The sequence below is a fragment of the Zonotrichia albicollis genome, chromosome 7 (genome assembly GCF_047830755.1).
Source record: "Zonotrichia albicollis isolate bZonAlb1 chromosome 7, bZonAlb1.hap1, whole genome shotgun sequence".
In the NCBI taxonomy this organism is placed as follows: Eukaryota; Metazoa; Chordata; class Aves; order Passeriformes; family Passerellidae; genus Zonotrichia; species Zonotrichia albicollis.
The window spans coordinates 12,355,176-12,377,371 of record NC_133825.1 but is presented as its reverse complement, the minus strand read 5'-3'; the positions used below and the strand labels follow the sequence as shown (position 1 = coordinate 12,377,371).

Here is a 22,196-nt window from a genome sequence, read left to right as displayed (position 1 = left end):
GGTGCGGGCGCTGAGCCCGGCGGGCAGCGGCAGCTCCGCCATTGCATCCATCGCCGACTGTGGCCACAACGCCCGCAGCGCAACGGCCGCGGCTGCACCGGCGGCGCGCGGCCTGAGGGGGGCGCTGCGCTCGGGCCCGCGGGGACGCGCGCGGCAGAGCCGGGGCTGCGGGCACAGCGCGGGCGGGGCGGCCCCGGGGCTGGCCGGGCTGGGCTCGGCTCGGCTCGGCTCGGCTCGGCTCGGCTCGTCTCGGCACGGCACGGCACGGCACGGCACAGCACAGCAGGTTATCCCCACGCTGCATCCCGTGTCTGGATCACCATCGGTGACAGAAAGGAAGGACATTGCTCTGTTTTGGCTGGGAAAAGGATTAAAAGGGGTGAATCGAAAACGTTAATTTGGTCTCCTTTTCCACAGACTAGCTGGTTTTATCTCACTATGTCTGCCTGTCTTTGGCAGAGTTGGCACATTTCTCGTGATTCGGAGTCAGCTACAGCAGCAGGAATGGGAAGCAATTTTGTCAGCATTGATACCAAAGACAAAGTGCTGCCCTATGGATGGATGTTGCTTTCTTCAAGGGATTTTTGGCCTAGAGCTGTAGCAAACTCACATTGGTGTCTTCCCAAGCAGCGTTGCCTTTGTATTTCCACAGGAATCACCTCTTCTTTTCCCCCCCCCCATTTGGGGAGAGCTCCAATGCAAATGCTTCCTGCAGCCAACTCTTGTCACTGTAGACTGATAAAGGAGATCTTGCAGTGGAGATAGACTCCCTAGAGCTGCTGTGGAGAGCTGAAGGGGGAAGCTTTGTCCCTTAGTCTTGAAGTCTTGTTGGGGAGCTGCTTGTGCTCTGGGGGACGGACACCAGCGGTGTTTATCCAAGCCTTGCAGGTTCATTTCTGTAAAGAAGGAAAGTATATGGATGCCAGATAGAGAAAAAATGTATACGGGAGAGAGATGGGGAAAAGGAGAGGGGTAATAGAGAAAGGAGCCCTCCGCAGGCAGAGATCAATCTTCATGGAGGTAATGATCAGTGCTGAGTTCATTGCAAATCTCAGGGTACATTTATATGGTAATGCAGGGTTCAGCACCGGGAGAATACATATAACTGGTTACAAAGTGTTATGTGTAGGACAAAGAGCTAACATATCTTTGGTCACGTACATAAATTGGCAAAAGCGTCAGCAGAACATTCTGCCCCGTATCTTCTCTTCACATCCTTAGAACATCTTGCTTCACATCTCTTTTCCTGGGGTACATCTTGGCAAACTTCTTTATATTATTTGCCCAAGGGCAGCATGTTTCTGCTCTAAGGCATGTATGCAGGGTTGTGCAGCTTGCTTCTCTCCAGTGTCTGCTCAAAATGCTCTCTACATTCCTGAGCTTCCTGACACACCACATAGACTTTGGGGTTGTCGTATTGGCAAACAGATTTCAGTCTGGGAACTTTTTGAATTATTGAAATTACTCTTTTCTTTTTTTTTTTTTTTTTGCTTTCCTCCAGAAATATTGTCATAATCTAATGCTTCCAAAGAATCTTTTCCTACTTTTTGGGGAATTCCTTTGCTCCCCTCCCAGATCAAGCCAATTCCCAGGGCTCCTTCCCAAAGTGAGGTACAGCCCATGGCCTCCACACTCCAGCTGGAACAGAAGGAAGCACAGAGTTTGCTGTTGTGGGAGAGGAGCTTTTCTTTCCTGCCTGCTTTCCCTTTGGACAGGTTGGTGTGTGCTCATTTGATAAAGACAGGTTTAAACTCTGAAGCAGTTGTGTTTCAAACTGCTCCCTTCTCCAGCTCTTTTATGGGTATCCTTGGACAAAAGGCCTCTTGGGGGGAGCTCCCTCTGAAAGGTTAAGGAAGGAGGTTGATATTTCAGGGTTGTGACTGCTGAAAGCAGCTGGTTTCTGGAGGTGTCCAGAACTGGGAGTGGCTCCTTTTCTTACCTGCCTGCAGAAAAGAAAGTTGCAAAGTAGGAATTTCATTTGTGGAGATGGCCACCAGGAGTGTTTGCCAAGAGATGGGCTGGCAGAGAGGCAGGTCTCGTGCTAAACTGGCTGTGTGTCTGTTTTGATGGTGGAGAGGGTCAGAGATGCAGACACAGACACCAGCTGAAGGAACAGTGGGATTTACTGTAATGCAAAAGTGCAAAAAAGAGTCAGGAAAGGATAAGCTAAGCAATGCACCTCAGCATTATTACAAAAGGGTGCCTCTGGTGAATAAGGAAGATACATCGCCAGGTACCCCAATGCTTTCCTCTTCATCCAGAGCTGCACATCAGCTGGGGGAAGCTGTCCCAGCCCAGCCCTGCAGAGCCATGGCCGGGAACCGGGAATCCTGCGGTGCCTCCACCTTTGGCGGCCACGAGGCTCCCGAGTGCGCTGTGAGAGTAGCCCGGCTCTGATCGTGCTGGACGAGCAATGTGCCAGAGCTTCTGCTGGGGGCACAGCTGGTGTCATTCTCCTCTTGGTTTTCTCCCTGAGCCTGGCCAGGGCTCAAGGAGGAACCAAGGCCAGGTGTGGCCTTGTCCATTTTCCTCATGCAGAAGGGTGAAGACGTGTTTCACCGGGGAATGGATGCAACAACCCTTTTGATAATAACACTTGGTTAAGGAGCAGGTACATAGAACATTGGGTTGGGAAGGTCATCTAGAGGGCAGCTTTGGCTCAGGTCCTGTTGTTGAGGCTTCAGTCAGGGTCTGTTGTTCAGGCCTTAGCCCTTCAGTATTTTGTGGTGCAAATCGCACCTGTGCAGAGCTGGAAACAAACAAGTCTGTGTTTAGCACATTTGAGACAGGGAACAGGATTAGCCCTGCAAGGCCAGGCTGGGGCCAAGAGCAGAAGGCCAGCACCCTTCTTTTGCCCACAGGCAGCCCTGCAGAGCAAGCAGCCCCTCCTGCCCAGGGGTTGAGGTGCCCGAAGCTGCCTCCCCGCTGTGCAGCTCTGCAGAGCCCGCGGGGCGCAGGGTCCTGGGCAGCCAGGGCAGCCCGGCTGCCTTGGGGCACAAGGAGTGCCCAGAGAGAGGCTGCTGCCCTTTGCTTTGGAACTGTTCCTCAGAGTCTTGTCATTAATCCACAGTGTCTGATGTGTTTTCCTTTCCTCTCCCAAATTTAACACAGATTTCTGAGAAAATTGACTGATGTAGCTGCTGCTGGTGGTGGTGCTTTTGTCTGCAGGTGAGGGCAGGTGACTTGAACCAAGGACAGAGTCCATTGTTAACACCCCAGCCTTTGCCAAGTCAAGAAAACCATTCACAATTGGGCTACCAGTTCTGAGCAGTTTTCCTAGGTTTTGGAAAGCTACCACCTTAAGGAACCCAACAGATTTTCCTCCAGGAGGATACGAGCAGTAGCACGATGGCAATGTTTTCCACCCCTTTTCTGTGTCTTTTAAGAGTTCCTCAGTGCCCAGCAGGAATGAAATTACCTGTGATCATGTGATTTGAGAGCTCTGTGTTGTTCGTTGCCACATGAGTGTTCATGACAAGCTGGACACCCCACTCGTGGCTCTGTCAAGTTAAATTCATCCCAATTCTGTGCAAACAGCAGCCCCAAGATGCTGAGAAGAGCAAGCACAGTAGGTGGGTGTGCATGATGGTTTTGCACTGTTGTAAATCTTCACTCTCCCAAGCTGAAAGACTATTTCAAATAGATATCTCAAATGAAAATATATATATATAAAAAAAAAATTGTCCAAAAATACATGTGCATTAAATTTCATGCATATTATATATTATATATTTTGATTGATATATGATATATGATATGATATGATGTGATGTGATATAATGTAATGTGATGTAATGTAATGTAATATAATATAATATAATATAATATAATATAATATAATATAATATAATATAATATAATATAATATAATATAATATAATATAATGAATATATGAGATCATTTTTGAAGCCAGTGCTTGTGGGGGATATTAGATGATCTCCTAGCGTTTGTACATTTTTGCTTTCTGCTACTGCTGATCCTAGCAGCAACTCCCTGTCAGTTCTTCCAGGTCACTTCCCACAAAGGGATTCCATCATTTCAGTGCCTGTGAGAGCTTGGCACTGAAATGCCAAGTTGATTCCCAGCTCTCCAGCCTCCTTCTGGATTTGGGGCATCTCAGCACTTGTGTCCATGGCCCTTCCTTCATCCCCAGCCTGCAGCAGTCACAGTCGCTGCTGCCTCCCCCTTGCTGCAGCTCATTTGCCGAAGTGCTGCCAAAGGCAGCAGAGCTGGCTCAGGATCCCTGCTGGCTTCTGCTCTCTGGGATGAGCTTCAGGGGGACACTTGGAGCACTTTCCTAAAGAGCTGCCCGTGGGATGAGGGATTTGTCCTCCCCGGGTGGCTCCTGCTTGGATTCTGTGCTCAGTGGAGCCCCGGAGTTTTCTCAGCAGCCTCTGCAGCGAGTTCTGAGCCAACGTGGGGCTCTGCTGCCAGCCCAAATCTGCGCTTCCCCTGCCCAGCCTGAGTGCAGGTGGGGCATGTGCTGGGCATGGCCGGAGATTTGTGTGGCTAAAAACCTCCAGCATTTACATCTGCCCATGGCTTTGGGTAGCACAAATTTACACTTACTTCCGTTGAAACATTGCAATTATTGCAGATAGTTACACCCGCACTACTAATGTACAAATACACAAACATTAATTATGTTTAAAAATGAAATTTATTTTAAATTGCAACACCTGTGCTACCAATATAGAAACACAGAAATATCAATTTATGAATAAAATCTAATTTATTCTGAGAATTGTGCTATGTAAATATATACAGATATCAACTTCAGTGAAAAAAAAATTACTTTATTGCAACCCTCTGCAACAACTTACTGTACACAAATATTGAAGTTACTGAATTGAAGTTTAACAATCAAATTTATTACATATTACTACAACTGTACAGCCCATATACAAATACAGAAACATCAATGTCCCTCTCTAAAGAATCTCAGATCCAGAACTAAATAAATAGAATTTTAGAACTATACAACTCCATACATAATAAATAGAAGTAAATACATATATAGGCATAACAATATAGAGATGTAAACATGCATTACATATTTCATGACATATAACATGACAATATAATACATATAACAAACCTGTCTATAAATACACAAATATCAGTGGACCAATAAAAAAATCCATTCAACCCCAGCAATAGAAATGCACAGCTACAGAGCTGTACAAGTATGTAAACAGATGAATATACACGCATCAATATAACAATATACACACATAATATCCCTATACAAATATCAGCCAGTGTATGTAAATATCCCTATACTTGTAACTATCCAAATCTAACTACACATCCATAAACAGCGCTAGATCAGGAGGGGTTGCAGCCACCGATGTTCCCAGGCTCTCGCTCGGGCTCCTCCTCCCGAGCAGAGCAGCTCTCCTGGACAGCGACAGCAGATGGGACATCTGGCAAGCAAAGGGAACACTGAGTGAGTGTGGGCACGTTTCCCTTGGCAGCAGCTGCACTTCCATCAGGGAAGAGGAAATGTCAGAGCCTCCCCAGGAGGGTCAGAAGAAAAAGCAGCCGAGCGGGCCAGGCTGTGGTGAGCTGTTCACTTCTTTCTGGCATCCCAGTTGCTCTGAGGGAACTCCCTCATGTCAGGTTATTGAACCACCTCTGCACTTATCAAGACTGTGGCCCCCAAATCAATCAGCATTTATGTCTCCAGCTGCTTGCACCAATGACAGGGAATGTCCTCTAACAGTGCTGGGGCACAAAGTTACCTTGCACAGGTCATCTGACAGAGCCTTGTTCTTTCTGTGCTTCCTGTGCTTCTTCTTTCCTTCCACCTGGAATTTTTACAGCATTTATTTCTCTTTCCCCTTGATAAGTGCTGAAATGCGTGTTTCTCTTCCAAGTTTCAGTTTGTTCAGTGATCCTGTCACGCCGTTTCTCAGAAGCTTTTATCAGGGAATTGAGTGTTAATTTCAGCAATTTTGGTGATTTTCTGTGAGATTTATGCAAGTCTCCTGGTCATTGGGCACCATTTAGGAAGGTACAATAGAGAAAAAGGATGTTCTGTATGTCAGTTCACTAGTGGAATATTCATGCATAGAGAGAGTGATTAGCTGAATTTTACATCTACTCCTAACCTGAAAGTGCAACAGGTAATTTGGGGAGAAATTAAATCCCGATTTCTCCTTCTACCAGCCTGCATTCAAATGTAAAGTAAATAGAGCAGGGTGAGAATGTCAGTGTTCAGTTCCTGAAGTGCCTTATTAAGGTGTTCTTAAAGTAATGGAGATAAAAGCTGGGTGGGCATTCCTAATTTCCAGACACTCATTGTAAGTTTCAATGACTCTGAAAACAGCAGAGATGTGCACATCATTCCTTATCAATCCATTTGGGGATGTTTTAGGTACAGATTCTCTGAGGCTTTAGATTTTTAGATCTCTAGACAATGCTTCCAGGAATCTAAATAGCTTTCAGAAATTCAACTTTTCTCCTTTTTTTCCTCAGTCTTTGCACTCATGTGCGCCAGAGACCTTCAGTGAATGGATTCCACTCCAATCCATCTCCAAGCTGAATCTCCCAGCTGTGTTCACACTGGTGGTTTGTGTGTCTCTTCTGCACAGTGCAATTTTAAAATCTTCGTTCCTTATTATCTCTGCCCTTCCTTTTCTGTTTTAGCTTGCAAATGCATGCAGATGTATCAGAAATGATATATCTAATTTCTGATACATCAGTTCCTGTCTAGCAATTTTATTTTATCCTGTTCTGATGTTAGGCTAGCCTTATATGCTTTATTCTAAGTGGACTCCTGTGTTCTTGCATGTGGAAATTTTACAATGCAATGCTCTCATTCACCTGCTTTCATGAAACCCTTCATTAACATTAGCACAAGTAACTGTGTGATTCCCTTCTGCTTTGTAGAAGATTTGGCGAATTCAAGTCCTGCTCAGCTACAGAAAAACATACATGGTGCTTGGTAATTCCCCTAAGAGCTTAAGTTAATGGTAAACAACTGCAGCTTATTCATTTCACAGAAACTGGGAGAAAAGACATTGCAAATATTGAGGAATGTAGTGCAATATTGATGGGCATCCCTCAGTTATCCAGACAGACTGATGTCACTGGCAAAATTCCCTCTTTTCCAAAGGTTTTCATTTGCTTTGGCTGTACTTCGTATGGCTGCAGGTCACATTTCCCTTGATTTAAGGAAGTGTCTTGGCAGGTATTCTTGGTGATATATCTTGTAATTCTGCACTTGGAGGAATTACTCAGTTCTGTAGTCCTTATTACACGCCCTGTTCTAAAAGACTTTTATACAGTTTTCCCTCTCTCTGTGTTTTCACATTTGTTCAACAAGGTTTTCTTCTAAGAATATTAATCACAATATCCCAAAGGATTAAAAAATGTTTAGGTATTTTTTCCCTAAGTATTTACTAAGGAAAAATAATTAAAAAAAAAAACCTGTATGCATGCTGGATGTAAAATACAAACAGAAATAAACTTGAGAGTTCTCCAAAAACCTTAAGAAAAACCCCCATGTATTCTATAAACTCCAGAGTATTCATCTACAGTATACAAAAATGGGCATGTTTTAGAAGAGAAAATTTGTGCAACGGTTCCGCACAGAATTCTATGCTTTCAAGCTTTTTGCCCTTCAGGGGCAGTGCCATTCTCTGAACTGTAATGCTCTGAGCACGTTCTGCTCACCATGGCAGCTTTCTGCTCTCCCCTGGTACAGATCATCCTCCCAACAAAGGGGGAGTGCAGCCACCACAACTCACAGCACCTTCCCACACAGCAAGAACCTGAAGGGGAGAGATGGCTTTCACCAGCTGCTGCGGGTTCTAATAGTGCCACCTCTCAGCTGCTGAAAGCCTGAATCTCTGTGTTGCAGTGTGTTAGTTTATTGTGTCAAATGCTCTGTTATACAGTGGTATGTTCAAATGTTCCCCGAGTTATTACAGTTAGTCTCTCCCCTCTGTTATGCCCTCCTACCCAAGTGTCCCTCGGGGAATCCCCTCCCTCCTCACCAGATTTTTCCCTGTCTGTCAAGACAATCCAGCCCCTTTGCCCCATCCATCAGCCCAAACCCTACTCTTTGTTCCAGAAAGTTCCCTGTCCCTCACCCTAAGATCCAATCCCTATCCCAAAGCTCTCCTTCCCCTTGTTCTGATTTGTTGTAGCCCTCAAAACCCACCCCAAGAGTCCCTTATTGGTTACTATATGGTGTCCACCCCCTGTTTTGAAAGATTTTAAAAACCCGTGCACAGGGGTGCTGGGGGTTCTTTCAACATCTGTTCCCTTTGGGAATTCTCACCTGCAGAACCTTCCCCTTTCTTCTCCTGATGATTTTGCTGCACTTTACACCACAGAAGAGCCTCTTCTGCTTCCTTCACTTGGCCCTCCAGGGGTCTTTGGCCTAGAGGTTCTGGGTCAAGCAAAACCCGAACCTAGCCAGTTCCCCACTCTTGCCATTGTCCCTGGAGCATCACAGAGCTAGCCAGGGCTGCAGAGGGCAGTGACAGTGACCCATGCCTTGGCATGTCCCAGCCCCCAGAGCCACACCTGCCAGGCCACAAGCCCCAGCCCTGGTCCCCACTGTGGCCTCAGGGGCTCCTGGGCATCTTCACTCTGGGTGCAAAGGCACCCTCAGGAGCCCCCAGGGCGCTCTGGGTTCACGTTGCAGACACCCTAAAGCCAGCACTGAAAGGGACATGGATGGGGACTGCAGCTGGATCTTCCAGTGCTCACCACTCCTGACTACTCTATAAGTGAGCCCAAAGCTCATGTGCAGCACCTTGAGCACATTGACCCTGCTTGCCCCTCCTGGAAAGTGGTGTTCTCACATCCTACACCAGCCCTTTACAGGGAGTGACCAGCTCCCAGCTGCTCTGCTACCCTGGCCTTACTTTCTGTTGCCAGCAATGAACTCAACAGATACACTCCTGAGAAACATAGCACAACATTTGTTTCTCAGGAGCTCTTTGGCAAAAAAACTCCACTATTCCCTAGTTTTTGCACAGAGAAGGAGGTCCTGACAAAGCATAAGGCACAGGCAGGGCTCTGGCATACGCATTCCTGAGCCACAGGATTCCACCCATTGTTGTTCCTCGCTGCTTTGGTGATATTTTAGAGCCAGTTCTGGACAGGGGCTGCTGCTGACAGGGTAGGAAAATTTGGAGAAAAAAAGGTGTAGGAGACAACAAAAAAAAACCAAGGGGGGAAACCCTTAGAAATACAGAGCACAACAGAAGTGCTTTTGAGATGGTTCAATAGAAAATGCCACCAGCAGCGAGCAGAGCCCGAGGTTGCTCACTGCCACCCCAGGGGCTCCTCAGTCCCCTGCTGGTTTGTGTCTGATGCAGTCCTGCCTGGAAAGGGCTCCAAGCTCTGGTGCATTCTTAGCAGCACTGAAAGAAGAGGTGAAGCAAAGAGGCATTTTCTGGCCTGCCTGCAAACTCTTCTCCTTCAGTGCCGCTGCCAGAGATCATCCCTCTGTCAGCTTGGCACTGTGCCTGCTGCATCCTTGTCCCTGTCCCTTGCATCAGCTCCTGCACATCATCAGCACTCGCTGTCTCACATCATGAACAGAGAGAGCTGTGTCAGAAGAGCAAGGAGCGTATTTTCTTGGCCTTTCTAACAGACACAAGAAGCATGAGTCCAAATAACTTTGATGTTTGTTCCTGCCCTCCTTTTCGCTAAGTCTTTTCTGCTTTAATGCAAAAGCCTCTTTTCCTACATGAATGGAATGATCTGGAATTGGCAGTTGCCTCAGGTTGTCAGGCACCATTGGAGTTTTCTCTTGTCTCTGATGAGGATTTGGTGAATTTTCCATTGGTCCCTTGGTGGTGTCAGCATGGGCTGAGCTCAGCAGCCGACCCTGCTGTCCCCAGGGGATGCACTGGGACGCCAAGCCCCTCAGGGCTCGAATTCGGGGTTGGGCGGGCTCGGAGCGCCCGGAGCCCGGGCCCGTGAGGAGCTGCTGCTGGCGCTGGCGGAGCTCAGCCCGCTGTGCCGAGCAGCCACGACCATGGAGACACAGGCGGGAGCTGTGGCCGAGGCCGGCAGGCGGCCCGGGCCGGCTCGCAGCTGTGAGGCCGCCGGCAGCCTGTGCCCTGGGGCCGGGGCCGTGGCGGGCACTTTGCGGGCAGGGCTTTTCCGAGCCGGCCGCAATGTGCTGCCTCCCGTGTGGGCCCGGCTGCGGCAGAGGCAGGCGGGAGCGCGGCGGGGCCGGCAGCGGCGGGCAGAGGCCGCAGCGAGCAGCAGCCCGGCCGGGCCCGCTGCGGAGCGGCAGGGAGCTGCCTGGCAGCCCTCGGCCGTGTCTGTGCGCACAGGGCAGGAGTAGAGGCCGGAGCCGCGGCAGGAGCCGGCCATAGCGGCAGATCGCAGTGCCCAGGGCTGCAGCCGCAGCTCTCCCCTGCCAGTCACAATAGCCGCCACTCGCCTCCGAGGCTCCGGCGCTTCCGGGAGACGAGGGGCCCGGCCCCCAGCACGGCCTGGAGCCCCGCAGCGAGAGGAGCCGCCGGCGCCGCAAAGGGCAGCGCAGAGGGCGCAGGTTGAGGAGGAGGACATGAGGCTCTCTCCGGGCCCCGCTGTCGCAGCTCTGCCCTCTCGGCCTTCGCCTTGAGCCCTTTGCTGCTTTTCTCTGAGCCCTGATCCCCATCCTTGGCCAAGGGCCCCTGCAGCCCTTTGCAGGGCTGCAGGAAAAGCTGCCTCAGTCGCAGAATCACTGGCTAGGAAGACAAACACTTTCAAGATCATCGAGTCCAACCCATGGCCTAAGACCTCAACTAAAGCCCAGCACCGAGTGCCACATCCAGTCTTCTTTTAAAGGCTTGCAGGGATTGTGAGTCCACCAGCTCCCCAGAGGGGTCTGTCCCAGGAAGAATCAAGATAACACTGGGGCCTTCTGCCCCCTGGCGCTTGGAGCTCTGGAAGTTTGTCTTTCTGCTTAGGCAAAGGCCATGAAAAGGACTGGGAAAAGTAATCACAAATAGTGTAGCCTACAGAGCTCAAAATTGATGTGCAAGGGATACAGAAAGGATAGAAAAGAGAAAAAGGCCAAACACAAATGGCACCAGCAAAGTCTTGTGCAAGAACACATAGCTGCAGAGGGTCTTCTCAGCCCTATTTCTTTGTATTTCTGGGAACCAGAGGAATCCTGCTTGAGCCTCTGGGGAGATGGGTTTGGGAGGTAAAAGTTCATTTCTTTTTTCTCCTTGGGGCACCTCCTGTTGCTGGCGTCAGCTGAGCCTCTCTCCAGCCTGATGCCTGTTCTGATTGTTGCAGCAAAGCAACTGATGGCAGACAGAAGACACTGACGCTTGCAGAGACGTGACTTTTTCCAGTGCCAGCTGAGAGTGGGAGTCAGAAGAAAAACTCCTGAAGGCATAACTCCATTGGCAGATTGCCTTCCTTTTCATTCTGATGCTCTAGATCCACTTCTGAATTGTCAGTTGTTTCTTAAGGATGGGAAGTTCTCTTTCATGATTTTTTCATGTGGTTTGGCAGCGGATGAGGCTCTCGTTCAGTCACAAACTCCAGAGCAAAGTGCCTTTGGAAGATGGCCCACGTGGCAGTTTTTGCCTAGCCATGATACTTGTGGATATTTGAAAGCAAGGGCAATGGTATTTGCAGCCAAAACCCAGCGAAGCTTGGCTCAGCCAAAACATCCTGGGGAGATCGAGGCCTCCAGCTGTCCCTAGAAATCAGCAGAGTTCCAGCCAAATGCTGTGTAGCACTAAGTGCAGTCGCTTTGCCTGGATCAGAGCCTTGCACAGCTGAAGAAGCAGAAAGATCAGCAAGGAGCTCCCAAAGGCCCCTCACATCATTTTGATTTTGCTCATCTTGTGTAAGTTTGCAACTAAACGTGTGTTTGCAGTTGAGCTAATGAGAGAAAAAAAAAGTGAAAATAGGCTTTATGGCAGGGCCATGACATTGCACAAGAGGAATCACTGGTGTGCATTTCATTGGACCTCTCTCAAGCCTCTAAAAGTATTGTAGCCCTGATTTAAAATAGGCCAGTATGAACCAACTTGAAGAGACAGACACAAAAATGTCATATGGGGTTTTTTTATTTAAGAGTGAGAAAAACTACCCAAAGGGTGTTGTTTTGTGTAATTTGAAAATATACAACCTCAAAATTAACAACTGCAATAAGTCATTAGTTGAAAAAGGAGTATTTTGTTATATGAATAATTAAAACCACAAAACTGTGCAGATATGAATGCATGTTTTCATAAAAATCATTAAATTCTAGACAAAATAATACATGCCCTGAGCTACAATACAAAGGCAGATAGAAGTGTACTTGAGTTAGGTCATTTTACATTGCTGGAGTTTTTTTCCTTGTGAAGAGGAGCTAGGGTATTGCTGAAGAAAAGTGGCACCAGCAGGATGGGGCAGTGCGCTGTGCTCCGTGCAGAGGCTGCCAGGGGCTGCCCGAAGAGTGCCCTGCTGCAGCCAGAGCCCTCCTGGCCTGGGGCCCGGGAGCAAAGGGCCAGGGCAGCCACCTCCTCCTCGTCCTGACCCTGCCACCGCTCCTTGCTGCTGCTGCTGCTGCTGCTGCTGAGGGAAAGAGACTCTCCTAAGGCCGTATGAACAAATGCACTTACACAGCCCTGGGGATGCCAGTGAAGGAAACCATGTGTCACATTATGCATGCATGAGCAGAGTCACCAAACACCACCTAAACATGGAATTGTTGCACCTCTCTAGGACAAGCAGAAATTGAAAGAATTAACTGGAGATTTCAGGGCAGAAGGGGCCAGAGGAGGGAAACAACTCTAAAGGGAAAACCATCCTATCTGGAGGCAGAAACATCTCTTCCTGCTCAGAATCGGTCGAGGAAATATGTGTCTAATCTTCTCCAGAAAGGGATGCTTTAGGTGAGCTTTGCACCTCCAAATGCCTTGGACCAGAGCCAGGAAGATTCAATTATGCAAATGTTACATAGATAGATAGATAGATTGACAGATTTTGTTACTGAAATCTCTCTTTACTGTCCTCTCTGCTGCTACAGACATCAGAACTTGGTAGCCAGTGCCACACTCAATTACAATCCTGAGATTGCTCTCCTGTGTCTTCAAAACAGCACACGACTGGGGAATCTGGAGCGTGTAGGTCCTTATGGGAAGGGATCAGACCCAGAGCATTGCACGGGGAATTGCACTCTTTGTGCATCTGTGCTCGGCAAGTTCTTCTCTTGGAGGCGACCAGACCGGTGGTGCTAAAGTGGCTGGAATGAGAAATGCAGCCCAGCTCCCTCCAGCTCCTGTGATCTCTGAGGAGCAGCTGGAATGCAAGGGCATTTTCCTGCTGCTCAATTCCCAAACAACACACACTGATTCCCTGGGCTGCAAAAAGGCACGGGCACTACTAAGCTCAAAGTGATGTGTGAGGCCATACTGGCTGGCCTGGAACCACAACAGCTCCTTCTGCACCAAGGTCCCTGCACAGAATAATGTGTTCTCATGCAAAACTACTGTATTCTCCAGAAGCGATACCTTGGAAATTAAAATTCTAACAGACTCAGTCCCAGTGCTCTAAAAGGGCAGAAAATAATGATGAAAACTCTTGAAGTTGGAGGGAGACGACCCACCTTGCATTGGTCAGCATCGACTCCGCTTTATTCATCAATCAGGCACCTTTTATAACAGTGTTAATTCACTTCATGCATATTGCAAAATCTGAGCTCCTGATAGGTTGTAGAGAAAACTTCAGCTCCTCCTTTTGTTTACAATACCTGAAGTTAGTTTACTGAAACCAAGATCAGTGTTCTCACCCTGATATGGAAGGTTCCCAAAACCTTCATCTCTATTCCCAGACTGACTGTCTGCTCCCAGTAGCAGCCAAGGACAGAACGGCCTGAGAAACTTGTTTATATTGAAGGTAGCTGAGAACCTAATTATTTACAGGATCAAGCCTGGGAAAGGCTTCTTTTACAGCAGGCTTCTATATTTCTTTAAGGCACCTATCTTTCTTTAAGGCATGCTTGAAACCAGGCTCTCCAAAGAAAACAACTTTAGTTGGGAGAAAAAGAAAATAAAAAGGCCTCTTCCTCCAAGCAAACAAAAACAAAAATCAAGGAAAATAAAGGGTGAAAAAATCGCTAACAAAAACAGCTCAAATATTTGGATGCACTGAGGAGATGCTGAAGGCCCCTCATGAGGCTCCTGTTGTCCAAACTCAAGCTTCCTCAGCGCCTCCTCACTGGCCTTGTGCTCCACCTCCTTGCCCAGCTCCCCTGTCCTTCTGTGCACACGCTGCAGCCCCTCAATGACTCTCTGCTTCCCAGGGCCCACAAGGGCACACAGCACTCCAGCTGTGGCAGCAGTGCTGCCCAGCACAGGGCCACGCTCACTGCCCTGCTCCTGCTGCCCCACTGCTGCTGGCACAGCCACCGTGCCCTTGGCCTTCTTGGCCACCTGGCCACACGCTGCCTCATCTGCAGCTGCTCAAGGCCACCACCCCTGGCTCCTTTTGGCCCACGCAGCTCTCCAGGCACAAAGTTGCCTGTTTGACTTCAAATAAAGCATCCACCTTTTCAAGATGGCCTTCTTGATCCACAACTGCATCTTCTAAGGAGATGGCACTAAATTGACAGGAATAGAATTCTCAGTGTCTCTGACTAAATTGAACTGGGATAATTCTACTCTCTAGGATGTTGCTCTTAGTTCAGTGTTCCCCTCTGGCTGCTGTCAGCAAGTGACATTTTCTCTACAAAACTGAGTTTGTGGTTCTTCAGGATTCTGCGAGGGAAACTAGGAACTATCCACCTATGCTTTTGTTACCTTTGTTGAAAGAATGAAAATGGATTTTTTTTTTGGTCTCCCTAGCTGGTCCTCTACTGCTACTGGCCAAGCTGACATCTGGCTCTAGAATTCCTAAACACCAGGAACATGAAATGTCCCTTTCTCACTCAGCTCAGGATCAGCACCGCTGAATACACGCTTGAGGTGACCTGTAGTGGGCACGAGAAATGAATCAGATGCTGTGAGAAAACTGCCTGGGCTGCTGAATCCCACCGAACAAGTCAACCCAAACAGAGATGATTTCCTGTTTGCCAGCTTCCCTCCAAGAGACGCATTTCATTCACACAGCCAGCAAGAGATCAGGACAATCTTCTTGCTTGTGCCTACACTGCAGCCAGTTTAGCCAGTAAATGAATACAAATTTGATCAAGAAAATGCAAATTGATCTTTAACACTCAATGCTCTTCTTCTACCAAACACATAAGACAGCTTCTGAAATCCTCTCTTTCAGGTACTCCTTCTTTTTTTCAATCGGTGTCATGCACTAATTCTGATTAACTTGCAGGAAACAGTTGCCCAGAAAAGCTTCCCCAAAATCCCCCTGAGCTATGTCAGTTCTATTTTGGAAGAGCACAGCAGCACCTCTGAGGTTCAGGAGCAGACACTCACTGCTTTAGAGTTTGCACTTCCTTTCCAAGGGAACAACTATTTTAGCACTCAGTAAAAGGTCAAGTTAGTCAAATCCTTTCATGACAAAATTTAAAAAGAAAGAAGCTTTCTCTGAATTCTGGGAACAACTGCAGAGATTTTAAAAGGCATTCCAAGAAGGTCTGCCAGTCTACATTTTCCAAGGTGTCTTGCTTGTCCTGGCAAAAGGAGGAAATGACAGACTCTGCTGCCACAGACTCTCCTGTGGAGGGAACGGAAGCCCTGCAGGTTGCCTTGCAAATGCTGCCCCTGTGGCTACAGACACTCCCTTTTTAGATGAACGCCTTGACAGGAGCTTTACCAAAGCAGTGGCATCCTAATGCTCTTTCTGTTTCAAAATCAGAAATTCAGTCACTAAGTAAGAGAAGGAAGACATAGAAAACCCAGGTTAGGTTACACCATAACCTAAGCGGAAGGGAAACCTCTACTTACGTGCAAAATTCGTAAAGTAGTAAATGGAATAGGCAATGCCATATGCAGCAAAAGCTGCAGTGGTCAGATGATTCATTATTGGCACTTCTGCAACTTTTCTAAAAGGTAAATAAACAAGCCTCTTGTCAGTGGGCAGCTGCCTACTGACAGATGCTTTGACCAGGAAAGTTCTCCTGATCTGAGCAGGCCTAGGGCTGCTCTGACACTCAGGCCTTCCATGCACCAAGGCAACCTTCTGATGTCACTATGACGACGTGGCAACCATGCCCTGACATCACAAAGGAACAGCTCTGTGTTGGTCTGTGAGTTTATGCCGAGCAATAACCAACCTTCCCTACAGCAAACAGAAAACAGTATGCAAAGTTCTCCTCTGTCACAAAGGAGCACAAATTCCCCTCATGAGCCAAACCCTGTTGTTCAGGGTTGCCTCAAGCACCTACAGTCTGTACCCCAATTGAGCACTGAGATGGGACACAAGCAAAGGAAACCAGACCAAGACAATGGCGCACAGCATTGCAAGTGTGAGAAATTACTCTCACTTGTAACATTTTAAAGGTTTATTAAACATTAACAAAGCAATGAATAAGGAAAAATTGCAGCATTGAGAGCCTCCATGACTAGCAGACATGCACTCATCCAGAAAAAGGATGCTCTGCCTTTTATACCCTTGGCCCCTCCAAAAGTTTTGTCAGTCAACTCTTTCTCTGCTGTCCATTGGTGGAGATTACTTTCTTGCACCTTGACTGGAGGACAGATGTTGTTTCCCCCTGCCTGCTGGTCACAAGCCAGCCCTCCCCAAATGCCCTGACTACCAAGGCTATTACAAAGGGGAGGAGAAAGAGGACTATGGGAGGATATATAGATGTCGCAGACATTTCTTCATAGAAATCCTTTCTTTGGGATTTCTCCTTCTTCTGGGAAGCAAAGGGCCCCAGAAGAAGAATGTAAACAATTGTTATCAGCTGTTGTGAAATGTAGCAGGTGTCCCTGTGATTGGCTCATCTTCCTTGTGTACCATTAAAGGCCAATCACAGGAGCAGCTCAGGGACAGATTCCCTGGGCAAAGAACTTTGTTATTCATTCTTTCTATTCTATTCTTAGCATAGCTGCTCTCTGCAACCTCTCTTTTTCTTCCTTTTAGTATAGTTATAATGTATTATATATCCTATATCAATAAATCAGCCTTCTGATCAAGAAACAAGATTCTCGTCCTTCTCTCACCACAGTGACCGTCTAAGGTCGCTGTAATATCTGGTGACCCCTCGTGTCAGGGCAAAAATTAATTTGATAAAGACCAGAGGAGCAAAATTGCTGCACTGGGTAAAATCCTGTATGTGTAGCATGTGATGGTTGCTTTGAAGTGACCACAGAAGTGGATCAAGCCAGGAGTTGCAGAACTGAAGATCCTGATTTGGACAGAGTTCACAGCCAAGGCTGACCACAAGTGAACCTTCTTCTGGAAAACCTTGAGGGAGATGTTCGCAGAGCTGGCCAGAGCAAGCTGGACACTTTCACAAGGTACTGTTGTCTTTTCCCTTCCTGATGAACCAGCCCTTCGTAGTTTGTGGCGGTTGGTATGGCAGACACATGCCTTGGAAGAAGAGGTTCAGTTCTCCCCTTCAGAGGAGAAACTTATTGCCCTCTGGCAAAAATGGTGTAGAGAAGATGGGATTTTTCTGTCAGCAACAGATCTCTATGAGTTCTTTCGATGGGCAAAGCTTTTTGGGTTCTTTACTGATGTCCTGTACGCCTTGGATGTTTGTGTCTGGGAGTGCATGAACTCCATTTTTCAGTTTGTCTGGGGCCAGGAACATGTTTTGCCTTTTATCTACCCAGCATTTCTAAAGCTCTTCCCAGTTTTGAAACGGAGAGCAGCTGTTTTTCAATGGATTTCTAACTGTTATGGACAGGCTCCGTTTCCACCGTCCCCGGTGGGAGAAGACCCGGCAGGGGATGAGTGGGGGCTTCCCAGCCCCCTGTCCTCAGCGGGAGAAGACCCGGCGGGGGATGAGTGGGGGCTGCCCGGCCCCCCCTGCTTCGCGGCGGGGGGGGCGAAACTGCGCCGAGCGAAGAAGTTTTTTTTACTCTTTCTCCGGAGCCTGCGCAGACGGAACCTTCTCCCCCCCCTCCTTCTCTCTCTCCGGGGGGATGGGAATGGGCGGTCCCGCTCGAACCAGTGCCGTTGGTACCGCCCCTGCCAGCGCTGCGTCCGCCTTCAAGACCCGCCTCACCGGCGCGGCCGCCACTCCAGGCGATCCCGTCTCCGCCTCTCCAGGCAGTCCCGCCCACGGCTTCACAGGCCTCCCCGCCCCTGCCAGCGCCTGCGTCTGAGAATGCAGAAGAGGCACTTCCTGTGGCTGCTGAGTTGCTAAGCGACGACGACGCGTCTCCAGCTTCCGGCTCAGCGGAGGAGAAGATCTCTCCGGTCCCTCCGGCCCCTCTGCCGCTTCCATCGGCCTCCTCGCCACCTCAAGCCGAGACGGTCCCTGTTCAGGATGGTGCTGGAGACGGCGCCAAACCTGCGGGACCCTCGGAAAAGCCCACGGCCACTCCTACATCCAGCGAGATTCCCTCCCCGGTTCTGGCTTCCCCCCCGCTGCCCCAGCAGTCCTGCCGTTGTCAGAGGCTGTGTCCTCCGTGTCGGCGTCAGAGACTGCCCTGGAACCGGCGGCTTGTTCGAGCTCGGACCATCCCGGACCGGTTGCTGTAGCAGGGGCCCCGGCGGCTGGTCTTCCCTTCCGTGGAGCGGGGGCTGCCCCCCAGCTGACTGGGGGGACAGCCCATCTCCCTGCTTTTAAGATCAGCATTCTCGGCGGGTTCGGGGGTGGTTTTTCGGGGATTGTCCCATGGAGGCTGCCATCTCTGCCGCCTCTCTTGCGCCCTAGTGGCGGGGGGCAGGTGCATCCCGAGAGCTCTGCCTTTGGTTCCCAGCCCGGAGGGGGTGGGGATGAAACCATGGGGCAGATGAGAGACAAACCTGCTGCGTTTGCAGTGCAGAGGGAGAGGGCACAGATGGAGGAGACCATAGCTGGTTTGCTGTGGGGAACAAACATGTCCAGACCCCAGGTGAGATTTCTGGGGAAGGCTTCTATTTCCCTGCTGCTGGCATGCCTCAGTGGTTTTGGGAAAAGAAAGCGTGTCCCCACTCGTGCTGCCATTGTACTGGCAGCAGGGTGCAGGCCTGTGGGAATGCAGAGCCTGCCTCATGGGTTTGGCCTGGGCCGTTGGGCTCATGAAGTTTTTGGGCCAGGGCCAGCATTTGGCCTCTTGGTGTTACTGGGGGTTGAGGTTTCTCCTACCGGTCCTGGTCCCCCTTTGTGGGCCAGTTTTGGGGTTCTTGGTCCATCATGGGCCAGGGTCACCAGGGCCTTTTCTTCTCTGGCACTGCTCTGCTCTGCTGCTGCTCTTTTCATTTTCGATCAAAAAAAAAAAAAAAAAAAAAAATTAAATAAAAAAGATTGAAAACAGTGGGCAGCAGCTCTGAAGCACTGAAGCATTGAAGGGCCAGAAAAGGACATTCTAAAGTTGTTCAAATTGTTTGAAATTGTTTGAAATAGTTGTAAGATTGTCAATATGTTTTTGATAACTGTTGATGGGACTTTTGCAGCAAGTCTGTTTTCAGGACCGAAAAGGACTCTCAGATATCCAAGAGAAACAACTTCAGCTCTTGGACTGTTCCTGAAACCCAGCTGCTTGGACTTGAATTCTCTTTGCATTGTTTTTTGCATTTTTTTAGATTGTAGGATTGTTTTAGTGATTTATTAGTATTGTATATTTTACAGTTGAAGAAATCTCCTGTTCATTTCACATCAGCATTTTTCTTTTAATTTATACAATTTAGAAAGGTGAGATGTCACAGACATTTCTTCATAGAAATCCTTTCTTTGGGATTTCTCCTTCTTCTGGGAAGCAAAGGGCCCCAGAAGAAGAATGTAAACAATTGTTATCAGCTGTTGTGAAATGTAGCAGGTGTCCCTGTGATTGGCTCATCTTCCTTGTGTACCATTAAAGGCCAATCACAGGAGCAGCTCAGGGACAGATTCCCTGGGCAAAGAACTTTGTTATTCATTCTTTCTATTCTATTCTTAGCATAGCTGCTCTCTGCAACCTCTCTTTTTCTTCCTTTTAGTATAGTTATAATGTATTATATATCCTATATCAATAAATCAGCCTTCTGATCAAGAAACAAGATTCTCGTCCTTCTCTCACCACAGTGACCGTCTAAGGTCGCTGTAATATATAACAATATCATCACTACACATTTGAACATCCACATAACATCTGCTTCTTAATTGTCAGAGCCAACCATTGCATTACTTGTCTAGAACACACAGAACCAGGAGAGAAGGCACTGTTGGCATCACAGCTGAAATCCTTCCTAACAAATCTCCCCACATATTTGCACCTTTCTTGGACATACCCAGAGCTGTGGTGCATGTACATCTCTGCCTTTCTTCCCCTTTGGAAGCAATCGAACTGGCAGCATCTGCCCGCCAGCAGCAGCTGCTCCAAGCTGGGAACACCGCTGGCGGTGCTGATTTCCAGAGGCTTCTGTGTGCCAGGGGAAGCCAAGGCAGGAGCGGTTGAACGGTGCTGGCGCTGCTGCTGCTCTGTGCCAGAGAGCCCCGGCTGGGCAGAGCACGGTGCCCACTGCACTGCGGGCTCCTTCTCCTGCCACAGCTGGGCACACCTGGCAACAAGGCGTGACAACTGGTGGGCAAGCCAAGGGGTTTCTGGGGCTGCTCTGCTCTGCACACACCCAGGACACCTGCAGCACAGAATTATAACCCTCAAACAGGTGAACCAAAGGGAAACAGCTGGAAAAGATTTAATTTGGACCATTCTTACCTGCTCAACACAAGTCTTCAAAATGAATGTTACCAAGCAGGGCCTGGTCTCTGCTGCCAGCTCAGGGTTAGAAGAGAGGCAATACTTGATCTCAGCACTGGGTGTGTGGGGAATCACTTCCCTGATAGGTGCACACCCAGCAATCTCACTTATCTGTTTGTACCCATGGATCTAAGACATTTTCAATACTTTGCTAAAACTCACAGGCTAAATATTCCCCCAAATTATTTGATTTACTGATTGATACCTTTTGACTTATTGATACTTAAAGCACTTCTCAGAATTTCCTGACATGAGTATAGGAGTGTCCTGTAGGTCCCTGCTGGCCTTTGTCACAGGTTCAGGAGGAGCCCCATGCACAAAAGAACCCAGGACAAAACGGGGCTTGCAAAGCAAATTCATTCTATTAGTTGCAATAGCAAATAATACACAGCAACCCCTGGATTCTTAAAAATCTGCGGAGAAGGAGAAGGAGGTGGAGCATGGTGCTCGGCAGCAGGGGAGGGTAGGCAATGCTCTTTCAGGACATCCCCTGGATGAAAATGGTGTGCATCTCATCCTTCTCACCCTTCCAGCTCAGAACCAGGCCCTATATCTCCTGCTCAGGAGTGGAATTTCCCAGTTTCCTCATTGGCTCACACATGGCTGGCAGGTGAGATGAGGCCAATGAATCAAGGATTTAAAAGAACTGGAAGAGTTAAAATTTCAGCAAGATTTAGTTAGGGGGAAAGAGTATAGCAAGAAGAGTAGAAATAATAAGGGATAGTTAATGTTTTGCAGGTAAGGTAGTTAAGGCTAGGATAATATATCCCTTGCCTGTCTTTACTATGTTTAAAGAAGCAGGATGGGATGCCGATTTCTTTGTGACAAAGAAGAGGACCAGAGCCTGCACCTGGGCCCCGAAACTTCAGCTATAGCCAAGAAGTGCAAAAGCCTGCCAACAGGTCATAAGTAAAGAGGTCAAATTGAGGAAGACGTCTTGGCCTTCATCAGAAGGACACCATTCCCCACTGTAAAACCCACCAACCCATTTGAAGTGAAAGACTGCAGAAATGTGAAGGAACTTTGGACTCCATTATAATACATTTTAATACAAAGGAGGGTAGGCAGTGTTACCTAATGAATATGTGTTAGGTTTTTTGGGAATTACATGAATGTGTAAGATATTTTAGATGAGTAGAGAGCCAGTGATTCTTCACACATATCTTTCGGAGACTACTCCTCCTGTGCCTGGCGATGTAATAAACATACCACCTTCTAACTTCAGCTGCGGTGAGTTCTATTACACACCTCATTTGGTGACCGCGCCAGGAACGCTTCTCTGCTCCAGCGAGCACAACCGCGCTGTGGACGTCTCTGGGCACTGCCAGGACATTCCTTTCCTGGAGGCACCTCCGCTCTCGGCTGTTCCTCGTGGAGGACAAACAAGACTGCTGGGACTGTGGAGAAAGGGAATGTTTAACTCTGTATAAAGTAACCCG

At 48.3% G+C, this 22,196-nt stretch overlaps 1 long non-coding RNA gene across 1 annotated transcript; it reads left to right on the top strand.

The window, feature by feature from the left end:
• The first annotated feature begins 16,732 nt into the window (after nt 1-16,732).
• Nucleotides 16,733-19,337, top strand: LOC141729633 (uncharacterized). The gene is made up of 2 exons (XR_012581037.1): nt 16,733-17,385; nt 17,778-19,337. It is a non-coding gene; the product is annotated as an uncharacterized LOC141729633 (long non-coding RNA).
• The last annotated feature ends 2,859 nt before the right edge of the window (nt 19,338-22,196 follow it).